Raw genomic sequence first — 11,214 nt, 5'->3', positions numbered from 1 at the left:
AAATCCTCTAACCCCCTCCAATCCCCTGAGGTGGCTACAGCAGCATGAAACCACACTTAATTAAAAGCATAATTCATTTTAATAATATTTGTTGAATAAAAAAGAAGTTTTTTCATATCAGCCCTTTACAGCAATCACACAGAAGTGCTTGATTACATAGATCACATATCGCTGCCTTAGCCCACTCACGTCCCCCGTGCTCAGTTAATACAAGCTATATATATCAAAGGGTTTCCTGTCTATGTGCTACATTTAAAAAGCTATAGGATCTGCTCACAAATGTCAGAGAAGGCAGATTCTGTTCCATTTAAAGAAAATTATAGGCTACTTTTGTGCAACTGGCTCCTGGTTTCATGCACATACACATACTTCACATTGTTTGGTTTTATACTGGGGCAATTTAAACTGTGAAACTGTTGGAAGGTAGAAAATAAATTGACTAAATTGAATTATAGCTCTATATGTAACAAAAGATGGATAATATTTACCCATCATATAATCTAAGTTCCATTGGTATCACGCATGCATACAGATTTTACACTGCATGGTTGTGTACTGGGGCAATGCAAACTATGAAACCATGGAAGGTGGATAGTAAATTGATTCAATAATAGTTCTGTATGTAACAAAATATGGATCATATTTACTTCCTCAAGTGGTTTATATATCAACCGGAAATAACAGCAAATTCAAACATTGGATTATGCTCATATTATTTCTTGATTATTCCTAAACAATAAAACAAATGCCTAGAAGGCAGCATAAATGCCTTAAAGGCAACACTCTGTATTTCCTCCTCACATTTCTCTTTTTGACTTTAATCCTAACTAATAAAACAGCTATTTTGTCTGTACTTTCAGTTTCTGCATTATTAAAGGAAACTATAATAACGATAGTATTGTTTTCATACAAGGTTTGCTTCCTAAGTGTCATACTACACCTTTGTTTACTTGTATGTAAAAACAAAAGAGCACAAAAAGTTTCTGTCCTTAAAATTCACTATAAGAAAGAAGGATTATAGCAGAACCCTGCAGACCAGTGGTGGGTAACTGAGTCTAGCATACTTTGGTGATTTGTCTGGTCTAGCATGCCACTCAAACCTGGTAATTAACTTATGAGTTGAACCAGATGTGCTTGAGCATGAAAACAACCAAACTGCTCAGAACTGAAGCTCCCCACCCCTTCAGTGCGCTGCAGAATTTTCTAAGATGCTAAAATTTAAAATCTTAGATTTGGAAATATGTGATTAATTTTTTGTTTCAAAAGTTATATACTAGTTTGTATCTTTCAATTCATGGTATATTCTTAAATTAATCATGAATATGTCTTTTGTGTCTCAACTAATCAGAAAATCTTGAAATCGAGTAATTTACTGCTAAAACGAGCTACATTAGAGTCCCAATTTTCTTTTACTTAAAACCTGTTTCAAGATTCAGTGACACAAATTTAAGTTCAATTGCTTAATTTAATAATCGCAGATAAAGCAAATTAAAATATATATTTTTATTTAATATGGCCCGACATGCTTCACTTACCAGAAAACGATTGTTGACGGAATTTTCACTTGCAATCCTGGCTGTGATTTCAGTAAACTCGTTTTCCTGTTTTAAGATGTTTGCTCTGAGATTAAGGACGGGTTTTGAATTTTTTATGAGTTTAGGCCTACCTATTTCAAATTCAGCCAACTTGTTTCAAGCTTCAACTTCCACTTAAGTTAGTGATTTATTTTCTTGTTCCTTGGCCTTTAAACACTTTTAGAACCTACTTATTTCTAGACTGGAATCAACTTATTTTAAAATTTCTCATCAAATGAAATTATCATGCTGCACGGACAGATAATTTTACTAGTATTAAGTCATTTTCTCCTCCAATTCAGTGTTTATTTCTTGTATTTCAGCTTATGTGTTTTACAGTGTAGACGCTGCGACATCAGATCTCAAAGTACAGTAATTATTAATCACACTATGAACATTGCACGTAATTTAAATTGTGCTCTAATTGTGCACTGATTGCAGATAAAGCATGTAACAAGTGCCGTTTTTACAGTCAAGGGCAGTCAATGTTATGTCACATGATTTCAGTGACTTTTACCTTCACATTTTTGTAGGTCATGTAAAAGTCACTGGAGTGCTGTTTAGCGAAATACACCCCAATAGCAGGAGGTGGACCAAAGAGCTCCTCATTGCCCTGTGTGTTTCTGTGGTGTAAGCACATCCAAGCAAAAATGAGTCAGAACATTTTGCTTAGTTGAAAATACTCAAAAAAGTCAGATTAATGTAAACACACACACCTTTGGTACAATGATAAATTCAGTCCTAACCTAAATTCGGCAGCAGTCAACACTTATGTTCTTCTTGCTCATCCTTTAGCTTCAGCTTCAGAGACTCAGGTCAATATCATGGCACCTCTATTGAGGGTATAAATTACAGTAAGGGGGTACAGCCTGTTTCATTTGGACATGGTGCAGGGAGGGAGTAATGGATCAATTAATCATCTCCATCTGCGCAGCACTCCATATGCTGAGGGGAACATAAAATGGAGACTGTGCCAAATAACTATCCATTAAGGTTTATCTGTGAGTAGCAAACAGACTGATGTTTTAAACCCATTTTTCTCCCAGTTTATGATGCATCTGGATGTCCTTGTCAGTGCATAAAGTTGGAAAATTGCCATGTCACTGAATTTGTGGTTTGTATTCCAGTTGTGTTAAGTAACAGTGGACAGGATGTCAGGATGGACAACTGACACTGCTCAGTGCAAAAAAATAAATAGTTGTTGTTTGCTAACTGCTGATTCGCTCTAGGTAAGCTCAATGTTATAATTATTTACATTCACAATCTTGGATTTTCAAAGTCTTTTAGTTTAATCCTGAAAATATACACCAGAAAGTTATAAGAAAATAATGAAAACCTGTTTATTGTCATAAAACAAACACTGATGATGGTGAAATCAGCATGGATTTGGAACAGTCTGGACACACCTATATCCTTTCCCATGTTTAATCACAGAAGGTTTGAAATCCTTGACAGTTATCCAATTAGTAGCCATTTGTCCTTTTCTGCCAAAACCATCACATCAAAGGAGATCATTAACCAAGACAGTAGAGGGGAGCTGCTTGTGGTGCCAGGAGCAGGGCCAGCTCTAGCCTTGTGAGGATTTTTTAAGCAGGACACCCCCACGCCGCCGTTGAAGAACTGTAAAATTACAGGCTAATAACAACGGCTACCACCACACACTGTCTAAATTGTTTGTAACTGTCTAATTTGTGTGCTGCTGCTGATTGGATTGGATTTTTTACTGTTATAAATGCTTTACTGTCTACATGTATCCTTTCTTTTTCAACTCCTTCTTTGGTTTCAAGTAGGTCTGGCGCCATGAGGGGCCATGAGGCAGCGACACGCCCTCGGATGGAATACTGTGCCCCCCCCCTCTGTATGGATTTGTGTTATTTTTGTTTTGTTACTAAAAAAGCCGTTCAGACATCTCAATCTAAATTTCTTACATTACAAAGGTTGTCATCTGTACATGATTTTCAATGTCTAGCTTCTACAACGTTTCACCACCCATTAGCCCTGCATCACTGTAGTTCTTAACAGTCCAGTCATTAAAATCAACCTCGGAAGCAGAGATGGAACGATCAACTGGCTATGTGTCAGTATCGGCCGATTTTCAGCATAAATATGTGATCGGTAATTGGACGATATTTCTCTAACTTAGCCGATCCTGAGAGCTGATCAGTGACGCAAAGCATATGAGTTATATGTAAGGATTTCTGCAGCCCTGTGTGAGGCTCCTTGGTCACAGGACCCTGCAGTTCCTCATTCAAATGCTGAGTGGAAATACAGACCTTTTGACTACAGGATTAAAGGCCTATTTTTACAGATGAAAAAATGCACGTCGAGCTTTGAAAATGAAACACATATTGTAATGGCATTTTTCTCACCAACTCCGAAACTGATGCTGAGTAAATTTTTAAGCGCTCAATTTTCTTCATTGTACAGAGGCATTAAAATCAGAGCTCCATTGTCATGGTTGGAGCCCAAACAAATGGGCGTTAGGATGGTGGCAGAACTCTTGTAGCAGAACACAAAAGCTTAAATGACAGGCAAACATTGACTAAAAAATTGCAGAGGTTAAAGACAATGTACGGCAGATGAGAGCTGAAAGGCTATGGATGACAGTGAGTATGTTACACCAACTGTATTTAACCATAGTCCACTCACTCCTTTTAATGAGTGGAGCAACAGAAGCAGAAGCAGAGCTTCGAATTCCCCCACTGAGAAAAATACCTGCAGAATCGCTTGTTCTGCAGCTTCAGCTAGCTCTTGCAAGAGCCAGTGGGACTCCCCGTGCTGTTGTCTTTTTTATAGAATGGGATGTACCCAGTGTATGCACCATTTAGTCACAGTGCTTGAAAGGAAAGAGTTTTCAAAGTGTTTAGACAGAGAAATCCTTCAGACTTTATGTGAATGTCCCACTATGTTAAAATTGCATTTGTTTTTTTCATCCAAAAAAATCGTACTTGTTGTGAATTAACAGTCTAGCCCCATCCTCGATCGGTATCGGCTACTGGCTGATTGTGCTAAAAGGCTCTTGACAATCAGTATCGGATTCAAAAACACTGATCAGTGCATCTCCACTTGGAAAAGATTCAAGTTTAACTTAGCTAGCTTTAGCTCTATCGCAGTTAGTAGAGGCTGAGTTTACTATCGTTCAACAGATTCACCAAGCAAATCGACTGATCTGGACAGGAAATGTAGACAAACATGGAATATTTTGGACAGATATCATCCCAGTCCAACACCAAAGTCTACTGTACAGATAGCACTGAATCTCAGATTAGCATACAGAGAAAGGGCAGCAATGTATGAAAACTACTTTTCAAAACTGAAGGATGTTTTTAGCGAGGACAGAAGGAGTATGTTGCACACCAAGATGGCACAGTTGCTAATTCAACTAATTCATTTAAACATTTGAACGGGATCTTACAACAAAATTACCCTGCAGGGAACAGAAAGAGAAACCACTTAGGAGAGTCAAAGCTTCGTCAAGACGGCTGCAGCTCTTCTGAGACAGGGTAGGACACAGATTTGCTTATTTTTTGTGTGTGTGCTTCGCGGTAATTAAGCCGGGAGCTAAAGCACTCAAGTGACATTTAAAAAGGGGGAAAAGAAGGCTACAAAGCAGGAGTGCAGTGTACGAGCCACAATTCACAGCAGCAGCACCGTGTCTCCTTTCTGTTTCTATGTTTATTGCTTTTAGGTTTGTGCTGGGTAAGCTGGGCAAGGTGCAGTGCACAGGGTTATTTGGGCTCCATGTGTAGCTGGTGTTGGTGTTGATGTGCTGCAGTTTGTTAAAGTTAATATATTTTTTTTAAAAGTTGGTTAACTATGATATTTCTGAATCTATTGTGTAGTGTTGTAAAGGTAATGCTGAAGAAAATCAATAACCATGTGTTGATAGTTATTACAAACAGATAAGCCTATTGTCTGTGGTTCATTGGGTAAGGGGAGTTGTGCCCCACAAGTCAAATGGCATAATGTTAGCACCACAAAAAAAGCTTTTTCTCCTCATCATCGCTTTTTCTTTTCTGTTTCAGCTTCTGGTGAATACATTCCTTTTTGAGACATGATTAACCTCCTGTTTTTTTTTCCCCTCATTCGAGCATCTTAGACAACATGATAGCAGAGTAACAACCCAGAAGTTGTTTAATTGGCCTCTTGGTGGCTGCCGAATCCTAAGCAGCTGCTTATGTCGCTTATTAGTTAGAGTCGGCAATGGCTAGCTCTAGCAGCTGTAACAGCTCCACCATGTAACTGGTTCGATTCTGGCTTACTGATGCTTTGCTAACATATCACTGTTGTTGGAAGAAAACCTCATGTCTCCAAAATGTTAACTTTACAGGAGAAGGAAAAAACATACTTTACTTTTAATGTAAGTCAATGGAACCAGACTTTTTCCATGTCATTTTGGGTCATTTCTTTTAGTCCATTCATCATGAAATTTACATACAATGTAAAGGGTAACAGGCATTTTCAGACGATGTCAAAAACTGAAGAAAAATGGAGATACAAAGTTTTCCTCCGACAACAGTGATATGTTTAAAGAATAAATACTCAAATCTGAGTCCAGTGACTGGTATTGGAGCGCCAAAATCAAACCTGTACTGTGGTGTTTGGAATTATAGCCTAGCATTAGCACCTAGTGTTAACTAGGACAGTACAGTGGTGCTGGGTGAGGTGGTTTGACTCTGGCAAACTGATATTCCATTGCTAAGCTAGCGCTTTCACCACAACAGACTCCACTAGAAGTCCTACTAGAAATGTCAGGCACATCTATTTTTTGTTAGATTGATCTTTACCGATAAATCAGAACCAGATTTCCTGACTGATTGACCGGAAATCTCTCTTGTTGATTTCAGGCTAATGTTATTCTATATAACAGTACTGCACTCCCAGACTGCCAGACCATTCCAGCCTCAGCCAATTGTGTCTTGATGTAATTGAATAAAAATCTTTTATTTGAAAGTAACCAACGATGCACTCTAAACATATATATGAATACAGAAACAGAATAAACGATTGTCCTATTAATATACATCCCAACATCCCCACCAGAAACTCCATTTGTTCTTATGTTTTTGTGGCTCGTTATTCTTCCTGCAGCCTGAGCTCTGTCTGGATAACTATACTTAAACTTAGTCTTATTAATATCAAAATAATTTCACAGATTTCTATATGCTGGACCAAAATACTTGAAGTCTATAGCACAGTGGAATGCTATACATCACACTGATTTAGTACGCAACATTCATGCCTTTCATGAAGTCACCCTGTTTAACCAAATGAATTAGCAGTATTGGATTCATAGACCATATTCACACAATATTGCTAACTTGCTAGCTCAGTCTAGTTGAGTGAGTTAATTGCTGAAATAAATGTATGTTTATTTACAGATGTATTAACTACAATATGACGTCAGTTACGGGCGGCACGGTGGCGCAGTGGGTAGCGCTGTCGCCTCACAGCAAGAATGGCCTGGCTTCGATTCCCGGCCGGGCGACCAGGGTCATTTCTGTGTGGAGTTTGCATGTTCTCCCCGTGTCTGCGTGGGTTTCCTCCGGGTACTCCGGTTTCCTCCCACAGTCCAAAAACATGCAGTCAGGCCAATTGGACATGCTAAATTGCCCCTAGGTGTGAGTGAACGTGTATGTCTGTCTGTCTGCCCTGCGATGGACTGGTGACCTGTCCAGGGTGTATCCTGCCTTCCGCCCAATGACAGCTGGGATAGGCTCCAGCACCCCACCGCGACCCAGAAGGATAAGCGGTTTAGATCATGTATGTATGTATGTATGTATGACGTCAGTTACAATATGAAGATGTGCAATTGTGTTGGTCCATTTCCAATCAAATGAGCACTAAGCAGATACAGATGGAGACCCTCTTCACCGCCTCTCCAGCCTTTTAGCCAACCAATGCTCACTTCTCTGGCCTGTGCCTGTAGGTTCTCAAAGGTGTGTAAATCAATCTTCTTTCTTTGTTCTTCCCCCAGATGGCTCGGTTCTCTGTACGGTCAATAACAGTGACATTGATCTGTCTCACTTGAGTTCTGGGATGTGTACTGTTCAAAGGTTCTTACTGTCCCTAAGTTGCTCTTGTATTTACAATGAATGAAGATGTTATCTGTGCTGTCCTTACAGCCAGATGGCAGGAGCTGGATGATTACTTGGTCATAATTTTGGACAATTACCAACTGGCTAAGACAAACATTGTTCCTGCCTTAAAATCCTTCCTCTTCACCCTTTTTTCACATGTTTGATTCTAATTTTGTCCAACGTTTGGCTTTGAGTTGTCCAAAAGATTTTAATTGGCCTTCCTGAAGTCCTCTGCTAGTTCCTCCTTTATTGGCTGTCTTTTGTCTTTCCTCACTTGACAACTTCCAGACCATTAATTACATCTCTTTTCCTCCCACACCCTCTGCACTCTGCACTCAGCTGTCTGTCACCTTGGTTTTTCCCATCTTTGGAAAAGAATGACCTTGCTGGAACTCCTCAGCATCTCTTTGGACACATTTTGGTTTCTTTCTGAGCCTCTCCTTTGCATGTGAAGCTCAACTGCACCACCCCTGTATTGTCTAATGTTGTTAACTACCCTGATGCGCTGTACGTCTTTGTTTCCTGGGGTATCTCATCTATACTATATAAGTCATGCTCCATCCAGGGGCCCTTCTTGGCCCCACATCCTCTTGCTTTAACCATCCCTGCACTACTGGGTTCCTTTTCCCTGGATGATGCCTGCCTTATGGCTTTGGCTCCTCCTAAGGGAGCTCTAAAGCTACGTTCACATTACAAGCCTCGTTGCTCAAATCCGATTTTTTGCTAAAATCCGATCTCTCTGACAGGATGGTTCTGACTGGTTTAGGTAAGTGATTCAAATCTGTTATTAATGTGAACGAACCAGCGTCCTGAAATGACCCTTATGCGCACATCCTACTCAGTAACGTCAAGTGAATGAATCACGTGCTTCATCAACAAACACACTAACGAGCAGAACGAGCTTCGCTGAGAAGATAATTAACTCTGATCAGCTCTCAGCTTCATTATTAGAGCGAGACGAAGGAGAAAAAGGTGAGATGTGCTGCTTTTCCACCGTTTACAGGCTTTAACGTCTGTTTGGCGCTGCTGCCATGGTAACGCTGAATGAAGCAGTGGAAAAAAGCACATGAATTCCGATCTGAGCATCACATTAAGATCGCATGGCCACGAATCAGATACGCATCAGATCTAGGACCACATATGAAAGTGGCTCGGGTCAGATTTGAAAAGATCAGATTTGCGTGTCTACACAGCTCTGAAAACATCAGATCTGAGTCTCATTAGGGCAAAAAATCAGATTTGTGGCACTTCAACCTGGTAATGTGAACGTAGCCTAATTTTTACTTTAAGGTTTACATGTTACTGCACTGCAATGATCTCCAAGACAGATGCACAGGGAGTGTCCCCAAAAACACTAAACTCTGTTCATAAGGCTACATGACACCTACATAAGCTCCTCATGACAACTGTCTTCTGTCATAAAGACTGTTTTTGTCACCTTGTGTCAACTTGACATAGCACCTATATAGGGAAGTCGAGTTTTTATGACATTGGGTTGTGTAATAACACTTCTTTGAGGGAATATACGTAACATGTTATAGCAACTGACTTTGTATCTTAGCGCATATCACAGTGACATGTTGTGAAGGGTAAATGAAGTCTTATGAAAGGTAAAATGAATGCCATTGACAGTCAGTTTGTAATTGTTTTTCAAATTGTATTGCCATATATAGACATTGAACCAAACATTATTGATAATTATTTGCAAAAATTAATCATATTTAGGTCAAGCTCATAGATTTTATCAGGCAAAATACATCAGATTGTATCTGACATAGCTGGCCATTTACAAAAATTATAAATTTTTGGTTATTACATTGTAATATTACATTGTAATATTACATTGGTTATTACATTGTAATAACCAACCACGTTGACTGTACAACGTGATTGTACAGTCAAGATAAATTCAACAGGCCACATTTATTGCTATGTTCTATTTGTTTGCATTTGAAATGGTCAGGCAGATTAAATCATCTTGTGAAGCTTTTGTGATCAGTTGTTTGGGCCACTAGCTGCAAAAGGTTGGGAACCCACTGGTGTAGATCATCTGTCGACATTATAGATTATCACAAAAGAATAAAGGCTACAATTACAATTAACAGCTGTTTTAAAAAGATAGATATGTTTTGGAATTGGTTCTTTAATATCTGCACACATAGTATGTCTAACTTGTATTTTCATGTTGCCCCTGGACTCATGGGGGCCCTGGCAGGCTGCCTACCTTCGCCTATTACAAAGACCACCCCTGCCTTAGAGCCACAGAAAATGCTTACTTCAGGATTATGCAGCTCCACTCTTTTGTGTGAACAACAAGCTCTGCTTATGTGTTGCTTAGGAAACTCTGCCCCAACTAGCGGTGTTTTTGTGTGTAAGTTCATGTAAAGAGATTTAATTCCAAGCATCTTAAGCTTTCATACAAAATCAAGGGCAGCTGTTGTGTTAAAATGATATGTATATTAATGACAGCAACAGGGTAAATCTATGTCAGCTATCATGAAGGGCTCATGTAGGTTTTACATATGTTTATGAACACTGCCCCACAGAATGTCATATTACATGTATCATATATTATATATACGTATAGCCTTCTTCTGACTATTGCCTATTTGACTATTGACTATTGTTCTGCTGGTCTGAGTGGATCAGACACAGCAGTGCTCCTGGAGTTTTTAAACACTGTGTCCACTCACTGTCCACTCTATTAGACACTCCTACCTTGCCAGTCCACCTTGTAGATGTAAAGTCAGAGACGATAGCTCATCTGCTGCTGCACATTTTGTGTTGGTCATCCTCTAGTCCTTCATCAGTGGTCACAGGACGCTGTTGGCTGGATATTTTTGGTTGGATATTTTTGGTTGGTGGACTATTCTCAGTCCAGCAGTGACACTGAGGTGTTTAAAAACACCAGCAGCACTGCTGTGTCTGATCCACTCAGACCAGTGCAACACACACTAACACACCACCACCACATCAGTGTTACTGCAGTACTGAGAATGATCCACCACCCAAATAGTACCTGCTCTGTGAGGGTCCATGGGGGTCCTGACCACTGAAGAACAGGGTAAAAGGGGGCTAACAAAGTATGCAGAGAAACAGATGGACTACAGTCTGTAACTGTAGAACTACAAAGTGCACCTATATAGTAAGTGGAGCTGATAAAATGGACAATGAGCGTAGAAACAAGGATTATAATGTCAACATTAAGGTCATAATGGTGCCTGATTGGTGTATATTGATGCTCACTGTATTCTCCTGATGAATCCTGACATCATCTTGACCTTACTGTGAGCTGGTGGCAGTTTCCTCACAAAGATATGGGAGCACATCCATCTGTCACAGTTGCTCCACATTAGTCTACAGTTCAGCAGACAAGTGGCATAGAATGTTATGGAGGTCCTAGTCCTCATTGCTGCACCAAGGGACCCAGTTAAGTTGTGAAAAGTCAGAACCAATCAGTGATACTGTTTGGAATTTGTGTATCTGCTGCAGTGGCAAACCCCCAAATGCCCATACATCTGCTATAATATCTTTCAGTCACAGTTTACCCAGTAAATGAC

Source organism: Colossoma macropomum, unplaced genomic scaffold (assembly GCF_904425465.1).
Source record: "Colossoma macropomum unplaced genomic scaffold, Colossoma_macropomum, whole genome shotgun sequence".
NCBI lineage: Eukaryota > Metazoa > Chordata > Actinopteri > Characiformes > Serrasalmidae > Colossoma > Colossoma macropomum.
Note: the sequence above shows the minus strand (reverse complement) of the source record.